The following is a 19101-nucleotide window of genomic DNA, read 5'->3' on the forward strand; positions in this document are numbered from 1 at the left end:
AATGGGTCTAAAAACAATGACATCTTGACAGCAGTGAATACAAACAGTACTCAGACTTGATTTCTAAATACCATCCCCACTAAAGGGAACCAAAGTTCATGGGAAACACAGCTGATTCCAAGATTGATCCAAGGAAAGTGTAAAGTGATTCTTGAATACTGTCTACCAGAAAGCAAGGAAATACTTAAAGACTAATGGAAACATGTTAAAAGAACACAATAGCGCTTTTAAAAGGTTCTCATTTGCCCAATTAATTTATTGAATTGTTAAAAAGAAAAGAATCTATGAGTCTATAAAGAGAAATAGATGGAATGAAACAGGTGATATTATTCTTTATATAATACCTCCTGTGAATAAATGTAAAAGGAATAATCACCATTTTGCAGTCTCCAACATAATCATGATTTAGACAAAGATCATCAATGAAATGCTAAAACCATTTTGCAGAACAAGATACCCACATGGTCTCCAAGTATGATTTCGTAGGTGATTATGTGTCAATTTCTAAGTGCTACTAATTTCAATGGGAATTAGTACCTTTACTATCAAGAGATCTGTCAGGCACCCCTATAATCAAGTAATCAAACATAGAATTACCAATATTGGGACAAACAAACAGTAAGTGTTTCTTGATGTAATAGCATAAGAAGTACATATCACCTCTATATTATTCTTGCCAAAAATATTTAATCTGAAAGCTAAACCTGAGGAAACTATCAGAAAATGCAAACTGTGGGACATTTTATAAATAAGTTGACCCAAATTTGCCAAAATGTCAATGTCACAAAAGGTTATTTTTTTTTTTAAACAAGATTGAGAGAATGTTCTAGATCAGAAATTCTCAAACTGTGGACTGTGGTTCCCTCGGGGGACCCTAGTCTATGAGACTAGGGAGTCCACAAAGTCAAAACCATTTTCATAATAATAATAAAAGATTGTTTGCCTTTTTCACTGTGTTGAGATTTGTAGGGATGGTGCGAAAGCACTGGTGTATTAAACCACCTTAGCAATCCAAACTCTGCAAGTAGTAATATTCTTCTCCAAGAGGTACCCTAATTTTTAAATGTCAATTTCACTTAAGAATATCCTTGAAGCAGCCAAAATTATTAATTTCATAAGATTTCAATTCATGAATACACATATTTTTAAAACTCTGTGTGGCGAAATAGGAAGTACACTTCCAAAGCACTTCTGCAAACCAAAGAGCAATGGTTGTTTCAAGGAAAAGCCTGTGCACACCAGTTTGAACTGCACATTGATCTGGTCACATTTTTCATGGAACATAATTTTTACATGACAGAACTACTGACAGATCCATGGTTTTTCAGGCTTGCGTATTTGGCAGCCAGTTTCTCCAAAATGTACAAAGTGAGCTCATCACTTCAAGAAAATCACTGACAGTATTTTGTTTCCAATAATAAAATCCCAGCTTTCAAGCAAACAACTGAATTTTGAAAAATTGTATTAATCATATTCATTTACATTCAATATCAATTTTTCAGTTCTCAAAGACGTTTTGTGAAACTGGTGGTATCGGTGTATGTGATTTCTTGATTATCAAAAGAACTCACATTTGAGTCCTCACTATCCACTGCACATCGTGCACGGTAGTTTACATACTGCACCATAACAATTCAGATTCTCTACAAGTCTATGCAGGGTTTCACCTCAAAAACAACTGGAAAGAACAGTAATAATGACATGGGGGAGAGCTTTAATATAGTTTGGAAAATGCTTTAGATGCAAAGCAAATAAAGAGAAAGGTTAATAAGATGTTAATTAGAAGTTTCAACTGAAACACCAAAATACAATGAATACTAAGAGTGTCAGGCAGACCCACCCTCATAATATGGTGATTTCAAAGGGTTCAGAGTGTTGATGCAGAAGAAGCCCTCAACATATTTGGAGAAAACAACTGACTCCCTGACTCACCCTTATGGGAAGGGATGGGTACTCTTCCCTCAGCTCAAGCCTGGGGTTAAAAGCTTCAGCAGGCCACCTGGAGAGCCTTCGTGTGTCCCTGCAGTTATAGGGGTACAAAGGACTGTGCCTGATTCATGAGAGGGACAACAAAAGTGGCCTGCACAGAACACAGGACCACATCAGGAGCAGCCCAATGCTCAGAATTTGTCAGAGCAGGGGAAGCATGAGGGGTTCCCATGGACTGTAAGTGAGCAGGTGACTGGAATCATTTTGACCACTGCCTGAGAGGGTTATTGGACTTCAAATAGTGAAAACCTGCGCAGAATAGACTATCAGAAAAAGTGGGGCTGAGGGAGAGAATTGTAGAAAATAAAGAGAAGACACCATCCATGTCAAGACAGTTGTAATCAGGGTTGTTAACCAAGCAAACCAGGAAGGCATCCGTAGGAGTCAGTTTTAGATTTCTTCCAAGGCCCAAGCATACGAAGCCAGTATATGATGGTATCATTCAAGCAAGAACTGTCTGATCCCTTTTCCTTGCTTCTTCCAAATCACTGGCTACAGGCTGCAAGGGGAGGTAGGGGAGAAGTCATTTTTAAATCAAGATTGAAGTATTCCATAGTATACTGAACTCTACATTCTAACTTATGAATCTTCAAGATTCACAAATTCTTTCATTTGTTCAATGAAGTCTTTGAGGTTTCCAAATGACATCAAACTTTGCCAAGTAGTGAAGAGGTGGACTTAAAGATAAAGGATAGACCACAGCACTGTAGAAAGGCAGTAAGTTACATCCCAGATTGAATAAATCCTCACTGGTCTATAATTCCCTCTGGGGTTTTCCTTGTGAATTGGTGTTTCCTGGAGTGCCTACATATGGCCTAATTTTAAGGAATGTTTACAATATCCACAGTCTACTGTTCAGAGTTAGTTTTATCACATGTCACCAATAATGTGGACACAACTCATCCAAAATACTAGTCCTTGACCAAAGGCTCCATCTAAAGGCTGGCTGACCAGAGGCCCATTTCACATGCCCTGTCCAGCAAGTGCTTTCTAAACTAATTCTGTCCTTCCTCTTGGGGTGTCTAAAAAGGCACAAATACAGAAATAAGGGCCTGTGAATAGGGTGAAGATGAAGAAAAGCACAGAGTAAAGAGGTAAATAGAAGTCATGACAATTCCTCAAAAAATTATACATAGACTTTCCAGGAATACACTCAAAGCAACTCTACTCTCAGGAATACACTCAAAAGGATTAAAGACAGTATTTTACAGAGATATCTGCACTCTGCATATCTGTATTCACTGCAGCATGATTCACTAGCCAAGATTTGGAAATACCTTACATTTCCATCTATCAATGAATGGATAAAGAAAATATGGTGTCTACATACAGTGGAATATTACTCAGCCTTAAAATGGAATGAACTCTGAAACATGCTGCAACTTGGAAGAACCTTGAAAACATCATGTTAAGTGAAACGTTAGATACCAAAACGCAAATATTGTCTGATTTTTTTATGAGGTACACAGAAGAGGCAAATTCATACAGACAGAGTAGAATATGGGTCACTAGGGCTTGGTGGGGAAGTAATGAGGATGGGGAGTTGATGTTCGAGTTGAGTTTCAAGACAATGAAAAGGCTTTGGAGGTAGATGGTGGGGATGGTTGCACAACATTGTGAATGTAGCTATTGTCATAAAACTGTATACATAAAAATTGCCAAAATGGTAAGCTTTATGTCATGTATGCTGCTGCTGCTAAGTCATTTCAGTCGTGTCCTACTCTGTGTGACCCCATAGACAGCAGCCCACCAGGCTCCCCCATCCCTGGGATTCTCCAGCCAAGAACACTGGAGTGGGTCTCCATTTCCTTCTCCAATGCATGAAAGTGAAAGGGAAGTCACTCAGTCATGTCCGACCCTTCGCGACCCCATGGACTGCAGCCCACCAGGCTCCTCTGTCCATGGTATTCTCCAGGCAAGAGTACTGGAGTGGGGTGCCATCGCCTTCTCTGTTATGTCATGTTTATTTTACCATAATAAAAACATTTACTTAAAAAATTTGTTCCAAGTTACTCTCCAACAATTTGTTTCACTGCAGTCTTTTATGAGAACGTGCACTCATCTTCTCCTGCGAGAACTCCAAAATTACAACTCGCTGCTGAACAACCATCAACAGGAGAATGTTTGATCCCACCAAAAAAAGATACCCCATGTCCAAGGGCAAAGGAGAAGCCCCAGAAAGATTGTAGGAGGGGTGAAATCACAGTTAGAATCAAACCCCATAACCTGCCAGAGACACTCGGAGGTCTCATACAAACCTTGTGCACACAGGACCCAGAGACCCCACAGAGACTGAACCAGAACTGTGTTTGACTATCTCCTGCGGAGGTATGGGTCAGCAGTAGACTGCTGCAGGGGCAGGGGCTCTGGGTACAGTAGACCTGGGTATGGCATAAGCCCTCTTGGAGGAGGTCGCCATTAACCCGACCATAGAGTCACCAGAACTTACACAGGACTGGGGAAACAGACTCTTGGAGGGCACAGACAAAAGCTAGTGCACACCAGGACCCAGGAGAAAGGAGCAGTGACCCCACAAGAGGCTGACTCAGACCAACCTGTGAGTGTCCAGGAATCCCTGGCAGAGACATGGGTCAGTGGTGGCCTGCTGCAGGGTTGGGGGCACTGATGGCAGCAATGCTTGCATGGAACCGTTTGAAGGAGGTCGCCATTATCTTCATTACCTCCACCATATTTGGCCTTAGGGCAAACAACAGGGAAGGAATACAGCCCACCCACCCCCCCTTCATCAACAGAAAATTGGATTAAAGATTTACTGAACATGGCCCCACCCATCAGAACAAGATCCAGTTTCCCCCTCAGTCTGTGCTATCAGGAAGCTTCCATGAGCCTCTTATCTTTCTCCATCAGAGGGTAGACAAAATGAAAACCACAATCACAGAAAACTAACCAATCTGATCACATGGACCACAGCCCTGTCTAACTCAATGAAACTATGATCCATGCATGTAGGGCCACCCAAGATAGATGGGTCATGATGGAGAGTTCTGAAAAAACGTGGTCCACTGGAGAAGGAAATGGCAAATCACTTCAGTATTCTTACCTTGAGAACCCCATGGAAAGTATGAAAAGGCAAAAAGATAGGACACTGAAAGATGAACTGCCCAGGTTGGTAGGTGCCCAATATGCTACTGGAGATCAGTGGAGAAATAACTACAGAAAGAATGAAGGGATGGAGTCAAAGTAAAACCAACACCCAGTTGTGGATGTGACTGGGGAAGGAAGTAAAGTCCGATGTTGTAAAGAGCAATACATGCATAGTAACCTGGAATCTTAGGTCCATGAGTCAAGGCAAATTGGAAGTGATCAAACAGGAGAAGGCAAGAGTGAACATCAACATTTTAGGAACCAGTGAACTAAAATGGACTGAAATAGGTGGTATGGACCTAACAGAAGCAGAAGATATTAAGAAGAGGTGGCAAGAATACACAGAAGAACTGTACAAAAAAAATCTTCATGACCAAGATAATCACGATGGTATGATCACTCAGCTAGAGCCAGACATCCTGGAATGTGAAGTCAAGTGGGCCTTAGAAAGCATCACTATGAACAAAGCTAGTGGAGGTGGTGGAATTCCAGTTGAGTTATTTCAAATTCTAAAAGATGATGCTGTGAAAGTGCTGCACTCAATATGCCAGCAAATTTGGAAAACTCAGCAGTGGCCACAGGACTGGAAAAGGTCAGTTTTCATTCCAATCCCAAAGAAAGGCAATGCCAAAGAATGCTCAAACTACTGCACAATTGCACTCATCTCACACATTAGTAAAGTAATGCTCAAAATTCTCCAAGCCAGGCTTCAGCAATACGTGAACCGTGAACTTCCAGATGTTCAAGCTGGTTTTAGAAAAGGCAGAAGAACCAGAGATCAAATTGCCGACATCCGCTGGATCATGGAAAAAGCAAGAGAGTTCCAGAAAAACATCTATTTCTGCTTTATTGACTATGCCAAATCCTTTGACTGTGTGGATCACAATAAACCATGGAAAATTCTTCAAGAGATGGGAATACCAGACCACCTGACCTGCCTCTTGAGAAACCTATAAGCAGGTCAGGAAGCAACAGTTAGAACTGGACATGGAACAACAGACTGGTTCCAAATAGGAAAAGCAGTACGTCAAGGCTGTATATTGTCACCCTGCTTATTTAACTTATATGCAGAGTACATCATGAGAAATGCTGGGCTGGAAGAAGCAAAAGCTGGAATGAAGATTGCTGGGAGAAATATCAATAACCTCAGATATGCAGATGACACCACCCTTAGGGCAGAAAGTGAAGAGGAATTAAAAAGCCTCTTGATGAAAGTGAAAGAGGAGAGTGAAAAGTTGGCTTAAAGCTCAACATTCAGAAAACTAAGATCATGGCATCCGGTCCCATCACTTCATGGGAAATAGATGGGGAAACAGTGGATACAGTGTCAGACTTTATTTTTGGGGGGCTCCAAAATCACTGCAGATGGTGACTGCAACCATGAAATTAAAAGACGCTTACTCCTTGGAAGGAAAGTTATGACCAACCTAGATAGCATATTCAAAAGCAGAGACATTACTTTGCCAACAAAGGTCTGTCTAGTCAAGGCTACGGTTTTTCCAGTGTTCATGTATGGATGTGACAGTTGGACTGTGAAGAAGGCTGAGCACTGAAGAATGGTGCTTTTGAACTGTGGTATTGGAGAAGACTTGAGAGTCCATTGGACTGCAAGGAGATCCAATCAGTCCATTCTAAAGGAGATCAGTTCTGGGTGTTCTTTGGAAGGACTGATGCTAAAGCTGAAACTTCAATACTTTGGCCACCTCATGTGAAGAGTTGACTCATTGGAAAAGACCCTGCTGCTGGGAGGGATTGGGGGCAGAAGGAGAAGGGGATGACAGAGGATGAGATGGCTGGATGGCATCACCAGTTCGATGCACATGAGTTTGAGTAAACTCCAGGAGTTGGTGATGGACAGGGAGGCCTGGCGTGTTGGAATTCATGGGGTCTCAAAAAGTCAGACACAACTGAGCGACTGAACTGAACTGAACTGAGGTGAATTTAACTCAGATGACTGTTATATATACTACTGTGGTCAAGAATCGCTTAGAAGAAATGGAGTAGCCATCAGTCAACAGAAGAGTCTGAAATGCAATACTTGGATGTGATCTCAAAAACAACAGAATTACTCTGTTCCTCTCCAAGGCAAACCATTCAATATCACAATAATCCAAACTATGCCCCAACCAGTAATGCTGAAGAAGCTGAAGTTGAACAGTTCTATAATGACCTACAAGACTTTCTAGAACTAACACCCAAAAAAGATGTCCTTTTCATTATAGGGGACTGGAATACAAAGAGTAGGAAGTCAAGAGATACCATACCTGGAGTAACAGGCAAATTTGGCCTTACAGTACAAAATGAAGCAGGTCAAAGGCTATCAATTTTCCCTACAGACACCACTGGTCATAGCAAATACCCTCTTCCAAGAACACAAGAGAAAACTCTACACATGGACATCATCGGATGGTCAACACCAAAATCAGATTGATTATATTCTTTGCAGCCAAAGATGGAGAAGCTCTATACAGTCAGCAAAAACAAGACCAGGAGCTGGCTGTGGCTCAGATCATAAATTCCTTATAGCCCAATTTAACTTAAATTGAAGAAAGTAGGGAAAATCACTAGACCATTCAGGTATGACCTAAATCAAACCCCTTACGATACAGTGGAAGTGACAGATTCAAGGGATTAGATCTGATAGACAGCGTGCCTGAAGAACTCTGAGACAGGTTCATGACATTGCACAGGAGGCAGGGATCAAGACCATCCTCAAGAGAAAGAAATGCAAAAAGGCCAAATGGTTGTCTGAGGAGGCCTTACAGATAGCTGAGAAAAGAAAAGATGCAAAAGCAAAGGAGAAAAGGAAAGATATACCCATTTGAATGCAGAGTTCCAAAAAATAGCCAGGAGAGATAAGAAAGCCTTCCTCAGTGATCAATGCAAAGAAATAGAGGAAAACACTAGAATGGGAAAGACTAGAGATCTCTTCAAGAAAATTAGAGATACCAAAGTAACATTTCATGCAAGTTCAGTTCAGTTCAGTCGCTCAGTCGTGTCTGACTCTCTGCGACTCCATGAATTGCAGCACGCCAGGCCTCCCTGTCCATCACAAACTCCCGGAGTTCACTCAGACTCACGTCCATCAAGTCAGTGATACCATCCAGCCATCTCATCCTCTGTCGTCCCCTTGTCCTCCTGCCCCCAATCCCTCCCAGCATCAGAGTCTTTTCCAATGAGTCAACTCTTCACATGAGGTGGCCAAAGTACTCGAGTTTCAGCTTCAATATCATTCCCTCCAAAGAAATCCCAGGGCTGATCTCCTTCAGAATGGACTGGTTGGATCTCCTTGCAGTCCAAGGGACTCTCAAGAGTCTTCTCCACCACCACAGTTCAAAAGCATCAATTCTTCGATGCTCAGCCTTCTTCACAGTCCAACTCTCACATCCATACATGACCACAGGAAAAACCATAGCCTTGACTAGAAGGACCTTTGTTGGCAAAGTAATGTCTCTGCTTTTGAATATGCTATCTAGGTTGGTCATAACCTTCCTTTCAAGGAGTAAGTGTCTTTTAATTTCATGGCTGCAGTCACCATCTGCAGTGATTTTGGAGCCCAAAAAAATAAAGTCTGACACTGTTTCCCCATCTATTTCCCATGAAGTGATGGGACCGGATGCCATGATCTTCGTTTTCTGAATGTTGAGCTTTAAGCCAACTTTTTCACTCTTCACTTTCACTTTCATCAAGAGGCTTTTTAGTTCCTCAAAAATTTCATGCAAAGATGAGCACAATAAAGGACAGAAATGGTATGGACTTAACAAGCAGAAGTTATTAAGAAGAGGTGGCAAGAATACACAGAAGAACTATACAAAAAAGATCTTCACCACCCAAATAACCACAATAGTGTGATCACTCACCTAGAGCCAGACATCCTGGAATACAAAGTCAAGTGGGCCTTAGGAAGCATCACTACAAACAAAGCGAGTGGAAGTGATAGAATTCCAGTTGAGCTATTTCAAATCCTAAAAGATGATACTGTTAAAGTGTTCTACTCAATACACCAGCAAATTGAAAAACCCAGCAGTGGCAACAGGACTGGAAAAGGTCTGCTTTCATTCCAATCCCAAAGAAAGGCAATGCCAAAAAATGCTCAAACTACCACACAGTTGCACTCATCCCACACGCTAGTAAAGTAATGCTCAAAATTTTCCACCAGGCTTCAACAGTATGTGAACCGTGAACTTCCAGATGTTCAAGCTGGTTTTAGAAAAGGCACAGGAACCGGCAATCAAATTGTCAATATCTGTTAGGTCATCGAAAATGCAAGAGAGTTTCAGAAAACCATGTACTTCTGCTTTATTGACTACGCCAAAGCCTTTGACTGTGTGGATGACAACAAACTGTGGAAAATTCTTAAAGAGATGAGAATACCAGACCACCTGACCTGCATCCTGAGAAATCTGTATGCAGGTCAAGAAGCAACAGTTAGAACTGGACGTGGGAAAAGAGAATGGTTCCAAATGGGGAAAGGAGTATGTCAAGGCTGTATATTGTCACCCTGCTTATTTAACTTCTATGCAGAGCACATCATGAGAAATGCCAGGCTAGATGAAGCACAAGCTGCAATCAAGATTTCCAGGAGCAATATCAATAACCTCAGATATGCAGATGACACCATCATTATGGCAGAAAGTAAAGAAGAACTAAAGAGCCTCTTGATGAAAATGAAAGAGGAAAGTGAAAAAGTTGGCTTAAAACTCAACATTCAGAAAGCTAAGTTCATGGCATCTGGTCCTATCACTTCATGGCTAATAGATGGGGAAACATGGAAACTGTGAGACACTTTATTTTGGGGGGCTCCAAAATTACTGCAGATGGTGACTGCAATCATGGAATTAAAAGACGCTTGCTCCTTGGATAAAAAGCTATGACCAACCTAGACAGCATTTTAGAAAACAAAGACAATACTTTCCCAACAAAGGACCATATAGTCAAAGCTATGGTTTTTCCAGTCATCATATATAGATGTGTGAGTTGGACTATAAAGAAAGCTGAGCACCAAAGAATTGATGCTTTTGAACTGTGGTGTTGGCAAAGACTCTTGAGAGTCCCTTGGACTGCAAGGAGATCCAACCAGTCCATCCTAAAGGAAATCAGTCCTGGGTGTTCATTGGAAGTACCGATGCTGAAGCTGAAACTCCAATACTTTGGCCACCTGATGCAAAGAGCTGACTCATTTGCAAAGATCCTGATGCTGGAAAGATTGAAGGCAGGAGGAGAAGGGGATGACAGAGGATGAGATGCTTGGATGGCATCACCGACTCTATGGCCATGAGTTTGATTAAGCTGCAGGAGTTGGTGAAGCTTGGAGTGCTGCTGTCCATGGGGTTGCAAAGAGTCAGACATGACTGAGTGACTGAACTGAGTCTTTTCTTGACAAGTCAGGTAATATGGAAAATCTTTTTTATGTAGAAGAAGAGATGCAATCTCCTTTTATTGATGCCTGCTCTGGACACATTCTTGCTTTTATCTCCAGATTCTGCCCTTTTTTGGAATGTTGAGATAGAAGTCAAGAAATGAACACTAGTAACAACATGGACTCTATAAAAGGACCCTGAACTTGAAGATGAAACACTGCAGGCTTGTAAAGTACAACAGGTCACCTGTGCTCATCAAGTCCTCTCAAACTGGCCTACTCAGAGCACAACCCATGGACCCCATACAAAAGCAGGAAGTAACCAGAGGTCAAGACAGCACAAACACAAATGTGGGGGCACTGTGGAGGCCATAGAGAATGACAAGAAGCCAAGGACTTGGCTGGATCCAGATTTTGACAAGGTCTTATGGCCTTAGAGTTGGGCAGGAGGACCACTGAAGACTCCAAGAGGGGACAGCACAGCCAAGCCACCAATGTCTGCAGGTGGAGAAGCGGTGTGGGCAGTGGATCAGGCTCCTGGTTGGGGAAAAGCAGAAGGAGAAGGAAGGCTGGACATGCTGCCTATTGGGAACTCTAGTCTGAAATGAACTTGTTTGGACAGAGAATTTCAGGCTAACTTCTAAGCATAAGGAAAGTCTCATCTGTCCACTCCAACTTCTGCCTGCGGAGGAACGCCAAGTGGGACTTTTTATGTTAAGGCTATGATTATGGAAAAATTCCTTAAGGCAGACAAGTATGTCAACATATTTTTCTAGTTTGTATTTTACATTGTCAAGTGTTCCCAGAGGCCTTGTGACAGACACGACTTTTATAAATATAAAGAAGTCAAACAGTCTGCGCACAACTGCCAGCCTGCTTAAGCCTCCCACTCCTTCCCGATTTAACCCATCAAACTTGTTAAAGATTATTATGTTTTGAAATTTTAAACATGCAGCTAGTTAGGCTGAGGGGAATGAGAGTTTACTCCAACAACATTGCAAGAAGCATTTCCTCCAACTCTGGTTTTTTCAGCATTAAAGCCCTTCCCTTGAAATAAGAGTCAACAGAGCTCTTCACATCATGAAAGATGTGGAGAAAAACCCAGCTTGCAGATAGGCATATTTTGGAGTGATGAAGGGAACCTGCACGGTTCTGCAGAGATGCCAAGGTTCAAGGCCCAGTCATGTTCCTTCTAAGAGGCATGCCCTTGGCCAAGTTACTAAACCTGCATCTCAAGCGTTGGTTTAGTGTGGCAGGTGGACTTTCCTAAGTTCAAATCTTCTTGTGCCTCCTCCATGCTGGGACTCCTGGCTGTGGGACAGTGACGACACAGCACCCAACTCATGGCATTATTGTGAGGTTATAAATGAGTTAGCTTTCACAAAGTACTTAAGAGAGTACTGCCATGCAGAGAACGGTGTATAAATGTTTGCTATTCTATCGCCAGTTTTATTTTAAAAAAATAAAAGCATATGCTCTCTCCCAGGGCACTTGTGATGGGGAGTAGGGCAATATAAATGGATCAAATACTAAATCCTAGCTCTACCACTTATTAGCTGTATGTCCTAGAACAATTTCGTCTACTTTCCTGTACTTCAATTTTGAGATTGAAAGAGATGATGCACTTTCAGAATTTAGCATAAGACCTTGTACATAGTGAGTAGACAGTAGATGTGGGCCGCTGTCATGTCATATCAACAACAAGCGTTACTTTCTTCTATCTTGATCATTCTCACTACAAGATTTTTTTTTTTCTTCTAAGAGGAGATGATCCCCTGGTCTGTTGAAGTGAACAGGGTAGTCCCCAGATGAGGGTTGTTATGGACTGTATTGGGTCCTAATAATTCCTGCATTGAAGTCCTAAGCCCTAGAACCTCAGATTGTAACCATAAATACTTTAAAGAGGTAATTCAGTTCAACTGGGCCCTAATCCAACATGACTGGTATCCTCATAAAAAGAATACATTTAGACACAGCGCAACACCAGACACTTGCATATACTGTAGAAAGACCACATGAGGACACAGAAAGAAGGCAGCCATCTGCCAGCCAGGGAGAGTGGCCTCAGAATAAAACCTGCTAACACCTTGGTCTTGGCTTTCTAGCCTACAAAGCCGAGAAAATTAATCGTTGTTGTTTAAGCCATCCAGTCATTGGTATTTTGTTATGGCAGCCCCAGCAGATTAGTATAGTATAAGGGTTTAAATCTATTCTGCATATTTTTAAGAGAAAGATACTCCATTTTCCAAGTTTCCCAGTAGGTGCTGATTTATTCAGCAAACATCTGTTGACCACCTGATATGTACGGGGCACCGTTCTAGTGCTGGAGGCGCCACAAGGAAGTGCCATGTGTCCACAGGGAAGCGCCTTGTGTCCTCAGGGAGCACATGGTCCAGTGCCTCCATGAACACGTGGCCTCCAAAGCCATCACAGCAGGAAAAGAGGAAAAAAGGAGGCCAGTCACAGGACTTACGTCAGTCCCACTCCCACTTGATTATCACATGGTCCCAACCTAACTTCACAAAAGGCTGGAAAACATCAGGTAGTGAGTGGGTGAAATATTTGGTGAGTAACTGCCTCAGGTAGATGCCTTTATTATATCCCAACTCTCTTAGCGAGGTTAAGTGTATTGCCCAAGGCCACACCACTCATAAGCAAAGGAGCCAGGATTTTATCCTACTGTCTGCTTCTAAACCCACATCTTAGCCACTGCACTGTACTGCACTGATTCAGATCATGAAAAAGTTTTTACTGTAAGAAGTTTGGTGAAATCTTATAGAAAATGGGGGCTACTGAGGAGTTTTAAGCAAAAGAATGGCATGATCATATTCTCCTTTTAGGTAGATCACACGTGCTGTGGTTTGGATGATAAATTTGAAAAAGCAAAACTGGAAGCAAGAAGACCACTTAGGAAGTTATTGCAATTGCTCAAACCAGAGCTGATGAAGCCTCAGGGAAGGCAATGACAGAAGGACTGGAGTGAGGGACATAGTGGAGGAGTTTGGGGATAAAGAGAAAATTAGTCAGACTTATTTAGTGTCGGGGTGAGGAGGAGGAAATATTCAGGAAACACACCCTTGTGTTTGAATGATCACCTGGAAGGATGACATCACTGATGAAAACAAAATACAGAAGGAGGAACAAGTTTGCTGGAGAAAATGGTGATTTTACTTTGGAAATGCTGAGTTTGAAGAACTTGGAAGATAAGTAGCAACACATGATCAACTGCTTGTGGAACAGTTATTCCAAAGCTTGGGAAAGTTGGAGTAGGGAGTCATGAATATGCAGGTGGTAGTTGAATAAGAGAAGAATTGGAATCTTGTGAAAAACAATCATCAAAATACCAAGTTCACAAGTGATGATAAAATCAAATGCCATAGAGTCCAGTCTAAACAATATCAATTGGGTTTTGTCATTAAAAGCCATTGATGACCTTAGTGATAAGAGCTTTCAAAGAGTGAGAAAACGGGTGGGGGACAGAAGCCAGATCGCCACTTTCTCCAGAGTGAAAATGAATGTAAAATACTACCATTTTCAACCCTCTCAATAAGATGGGTATTATCGTCCCTCCTTTATAATGAAACTCCAAATGGTGGCTTGCAATACGTGTGGTAGCTAGAAACTCAAGACTCAGGAATGCAGCTATCTCAGACTGGGTTCCTTGAATTAGACTGAGGTGGGTATTTGTATGTCGGCTTATTAGGGAACATTGTCAAAAACACCTTTTAGGAAATGAGGGAAGCAGGATTGGGCAGAGTTGATGAAAGGACTAGTCTGATCTTGCTGAGAATTCCTGACTTGGAAGGGAGTTCAAGTCGTCCTTAATGTGGACAAAGAAGTTTTGACCAGGGTTTTGGCCACATATTGACCAGACATTGGATGTACTATCCCCAAGAAAGAATGTAATTTGAGAGAGGCACCTTCCTTTGGCCAACTTCCAGAGAGGGACTCAGCTGAGAGGCATCAAGAACCTGCTCTCCCAGCAGCTGGGAAAATGAGCACCTCAGTTGTGACCAGGCATCTGGGTGGTGCATGACAGCATCCATTACACTGCCTGTCCAGGTGCCAATCTTAGTCCAGCCACTTACTGTGAGACCTCAGTTGATTTCTTAATTTCTCTGTTCCTCAGTTTCCTCATTTCTAAGGTAGGGATATCAATAAATGTGCCTCATAGGGTCGTTGTGAGAATTAAATGAGTTAATAAAACTGCTAGAAAAAATGCCTGGCATATGGTCAGCATTTCATAAGCTATTATCATTAAACATAGAAAAACCACTGCACCCAGCTTTTATGATTTCGAGTCCTGTGCCAGTTCTTCAGACCATTCAGCCTCCATTCTCATTGTTTCCAGTCTATGTAGTGGTAAAGAATCCACCTGCCAATGCAGAAGACTTAAGAGATACAAGTTCAATCCCTGGGTTGGGAAGATCCCTTGGAGTAGGAAATGGCAACCAACTCCAGTATTCTTGCCTGGAAAATTCCATGGACAGAGGAGTCTGGTGGGCTACAGAATGGAGTCATAAAGAGTCAGACACTACGGAGCAACCGAGCACAACACAACACATACAGCACATTAGCACTGAGGACTACACTGTGTTATCTATAACTGTTTTGCATTTTACAAAAGTATGTATTAATGTAGTCCTACATAAACAAAGATACCTGACAAATAACCTGGACACTTCAGTGGCTTGCAGAAGCCTGCTGCTCCCTCACACATCTATGGACTTGGCTGATGTGGCCTGGCTAACCTGGGCCTGACTCCCAGCTGCAGACTGCATCCAGGTCTGCTCCATGCCTTTCATCCTTCTTACATGAGCAGTGTCCACATCATGTTCTTCTCATGGTAAAAGTCAGGAGCTCTAGAGACCAAAACCACGTGTGCAAGCACATTTCAAGCCTTTGCTCACCTCCATTGACATCCTGTTGCCTAAAGCAATCAGGTGACTGAGTCCAGAGTCAAGCCCGGCAGGATGTGAAGGCAGGCGCAACACCCACGGAGGTTGGGGGAAGAGAGGGATTGGAAATATGCAGAACAATAGTCTTCCATATATCCGAATGAACAAAGATTCTGTAATAGTAAAGAAGATACTTCTGACCAAAATAATACAGTAAAAACTTTAATTGAAAGCTTTGGCTAAATATTGCTGGTATTTCTGAATATGTCCTTATAGATTCTCTCTATTTCTGTTTCCTCATTAGTAAAACATAATTACAATACTTCCTTCCATTCAACTCAGAAAAATGAGAAATCATCATCCTTATTGATGTATCATGTATTTTTTGAACACTGCAGCACTTCTTTGAATAATAATTGGCATCCTCTGCCATCCAGCATGCTTCTAAACCTTTACTGAGATCCCAACATGAGCACTGATCTCCCAAGACTACCATAGAAAGCCAGGAAGATGCAGGAGTGGTGTTCTTAATAACCACAATGGCTGAAATCCAGTGTACTGCAGATTTCTGAAGCACTGGGTCTTCACGTTTTGGGCTTCTGCTTATTTTGACAATGCTGAGTATACAGTAAGCAAGTCATAATTGTTGAATTTCTTGAATACCTTATGTTTGTAAGCAGTTAGATTAAGTAACCAAACACTGCTGAGATCTGAAACTCCATTCAGCGAGTGGCCTCTGTGAAAAATCTAACACAAGCTCATTGCCTATCTTAGCTACTAAACACTCCATTCAACACTTTGCTCCTTAATTCCAAAACCTTATATTTGGACACTGCCTATGAAGAAGCAGTGAATTTCCTCAGAATGGAATGAAAGAATGATGGTTCTGCAAACTGCAACTTTTGGTCCCCCAAAATTGTATTTCCAATTCATTGAATTATAGTGAGACAGTGCCCAACTTTTATGGCTTCAGTGAAATTAGTTTTCACAAAGATGAAATCCACTTCTCTCTACTTGCCAAAACAAAGGCAAATTTTCTTTATTCCTATAAAAATTTTATTGCTACAAGCATCATCCAACTCTTTAAACTCATTCTGAAATCATTTTGATCTCAGGAACTTTTTCATATCTCTGCTGTATCAATCTTACAAAAATGGTACAGGACCTCTAGTTAAAAAGTAGGAGAAACTCTTAGTGACTATATTAGTTTGCTAGGACTGCTATAACAAAGTACCACAAACTGAATAGCTGAAACAACAGAAATATATTCTATCACAACTCTGGAGAGTGACAGCCCAATGTCAAGGTGTTGGAAAGGCTAGCTCCTTCTGAGAGCTGTGAGGAAGTATATGTTCAATGCCTTTCTCTTCTTCTAGTGCTGTGCTAACATTTGGGGGATGCTTTGGTCTATAGATATATCACATTCTCTCTGTGTATCTGTGTGGGTGTGTGTCTCCAAATTTCCTTTCCTTATAGGAATAATCTGTTATGAAAGTGAAAGTGAAGTCATGTCCAACTCATTGCGACCTCATGGACTGTAGCCTACCAGGTTCCTCTGTCCATGGGATCCTTCTCCAGGAGATCCTCCCAACCCAGGGATTGAACCTGGGTCTCCCACATTGTAGGCAGATGCTTTACCATCTGAGCCACCAGGAAAGTAAATCTGTTATGACTCACCCTAATAAACTCATTTTAACTTGCTTACCTTTACAAAGATTCTGTCTCCATATAAGGTTACATTCCAAGGCAGTCAGGGTTAAGACTTCAACATACTAGTTTGGACCAGAGTGAGTACACGTTTCAAACAGTAACAGTGACGTTGCATTAGTTAGGCAAAGATATCTCACAAACTATAAAAGAAGAAAATCGATAAGTTGGATGTCATCAAAATTACATACTTCTGCTCTTTAAAAAAAAAATATTAAGAAATTAGAAAAACAAATGAGCCATAGACTTGGTGGAAAATATTTTGAAAATATACATTCAATAAAGCACTTGTGTCTAGAATACATAAAGAAATTTTACTCAATAATAAGACTTAATAGGAAAAATACAACTTATACAACCCAATTAGAAATGGGCTAAAGATTTGGACAGATACACCATCAAATAAGATACATAAATGACCACAGTCAAAACAACTGACAATACCAAGTGGCAGCAAGAATGTGGAGCAACTAAACCCTCATGCAGTTACTCTGGAAACCAGCAGGGCAGCTTCTTTTAAGAGTAATCATAACCTACCATGCAACACATCAACCCAAATCCTAGGTATTTACACAAGAGAAACAAAAATCTATGTTCACATGGACACCTCTACATGAATGTTCATAACAGCTTTGTTCATGGTAGCCAAGCCTGGAAATACTTTAAATGCCCATTAACTGGAGAATGGATAAACAAGTTTGATATGTATGTACAATGGATGGAGCACTACTCAGCAATAAAAAGAATGAATTACTAATACACATAAGAAAAGACTACATAACCTTTACTTCTATTTACACATTGTTCTAGAAAAGATGGTACCATAGAGAGAGAAAATCAACCAGCAGTTGACAAGAGCTGGAAGCAGTGAAAGAAAACTGGCTGAAAAGGAACACAGTGGAACTTTTGGGGATAATGGATGATGGTTAGATGACTATACACTTGCCAAAATTCACTGAACTATATTTAAGAAAGTAGTTGATTTTTTTTTTTTTTTTTTTTTTTTTGCTACAGTACTTTTCACTTTCTCTAGCATTCACAGACATTTCTGGAAAAATGCTCCGCCACTCTCCCCACCAGTCTTCAACAATTGAGTAGTGTAGCTTTCTCTTTTCAGCTCATTCCTGGAGCCAGTTTCCTAACAGGAATGTAATAAATATTTGCTGATCCTGTTATTCTCCATCTAAACATTCTATGAAATTGTTACTGGAAGGAATGGAGTCTGGCTGTTGCCCACCCAAAAGCCAACAAACAGGCCAGGCTGGTGGACAGGGAGGTTTGCTTCATTTCAGATGCCGGCAACTAGGGGTTGGTGTGGTGGACATCTGTGCGTAGGCTGACTCCACCAACTGGCAACCAGTGGGGCAAGAGCTGGTTGGATAGAAGGAGGGAGCTACATGCAGAAACAGCACAGTCAGCTGAGACAGTCATCTTCAGATTGGTCATCGGTGGTCTGACCAGTGTCACCTTGATTGTTTTAGGTACAGTTAATCTTCCTGAGTGAGACAGGAAGACAAGAGTGGGAGATGAGATGGCAGAGGAAAAGGATGTGCATTCACCTTCTCCTGCAAGAACACCAAATTGCAACTAGCTGTTGCCATGAGGAGATACCACACATCCAAGGTAAGAGAAACCCAAGTAAGATGGTAGGCATGGAGAGAGGGCATCAGAGGGCAGATAGACTAGAACCACAATCACAGACAACTAACCAATCTGATCACATGAACCACAGCCTTTTCTAACTCAGTGAAACTAAGACATGCTATGTGGGGCCACCTAAGATGGATGGATCATGGTAGAGAGCTCTGACAGAATGTGGTCCACTGGAGAAGGGAATGGCAAACCACTTCAGTATTCCTGCCTTGAGAACCCATGAACAGTATGAAAAAGCAAAAAGATAGGACACTGAAAGATCAACTCCCCAGGTTGGTAGGTGTCCATTATGCTACTGGAGATCAGTGGAGAAATAACTCCAGAAAGAATGAAGGGATGGAGCCAAAGCAAAATCAACACCCAGTTGTTGATGGGACTGGTGATAGAAGC

At 41.6% G+C, this 19101-nt stretch overlaps 1 long non-coding RNA gene across 1 annotated transcript in view; it reads right to left on the minus strand.

Moving 5' to 3' along the window:
• Positions 1–225: 225 nt before the first annotated feature.
• The window catches only part of LOC123333213, a 39293-nt gene continuing 20417 nt past the window's right edge, over positions 226–19101 (minus strand). The window contains exons 2-4 of the long non-coding RNA XR_006550418.2: positions 17057–17201; positions 15364–15524; positions 226–2488 (exon numbers count right to left, since the gene is read on the minus strand). This is a non-coding gene — a long non-coding RNA (uncharacterized LOC123333213). The remainder of the gene's footprint in view (positions 2489–15363; positions 15525–17056; positions 17202–19101) is intronic.

Source organism: Bubalus bubalis, chromosome 4 (genome assembly GCF_019923935.1).
Source record: "Bubalus bubalis isolate 160015118507 breed Murrah chromosome 4, NDDB_SH_1, whole genome shotgun sequence".
Lineage (NCBI taxonomy): Eukaryota > Metazoa > Chordata > Mammalia > Artiodactyla > Bovidae > Bubalus > Bubalus bubalis.